The sequence below is a fragment of the Arachis duranensis genome, chromosome 3 (genome assembly GCF_000817695.3).
Source record: "Arachis duranensis cultivar V14167 chromosome 3, aradu.V14167.gnm2.J7QH, whole genome shotgun sequence".
In the NCBI taxonomy this organism is placed as follows: Eukaryota; Viridiplantae; Streptophyta; class Magnoliopsida; order Fabales; family Fabaceae; genus Arachis; species Arachis duranensis.
This window is the reverse complement of record NC_029774.3, coordinates 1,327,381-1,327,940: the sequence shown is the minus strand read 5'-3', so window position 1 is coordinate 1,327,940 and position 560 is coordinate 1,327,381.

Sequence of the window (560 nt, the reverse complement as noted above, 5' to 3'; positions counted from 1 at the left end):
ATTTTGCATCAAGAGATGAAAACCAAGTTGCTCCTTTGATTTTTTCTAAAATAGAATCTTTTCTTGGAAGTTTATGAGCATCACCAATAGTTGCTTCATTCATTTTCTTATAGTTTATTACCATTCTTCGTTTTCTCCTTTTAATTTCATTATTGTTTTCAACGTAAAAAGCTGTAGCCGCATGAGGACTTTTACTTAATCTTATAATTCCTTTTTCCAAAAGGTCTTTACACTCTAATGAGAACTCTTCTCTATCTCTTGCGGAATAAGGAATTTTATTTGGAACATTTATCTCTTTTGTGGGATCTTTTAATTTAATGCTTACTAATTTGTTATTTGTATTTTTAATATCTAAAGGATTTTCAGCACAAATTTCATCCAAGAGTTATTCTATCTTTATTTCAAGATTATTTTTTGGAATATTTATCTGAAAGTATAGATTTAAATAACATGTTTCTAATATAGAAAATATTTTAAACTTTAAGATCTTATCTATAGTAGTAGTTGGTATTTTTATACGTTTTGATTTTTTATTTATTAAAGAATCGTGTGGAGCTTTT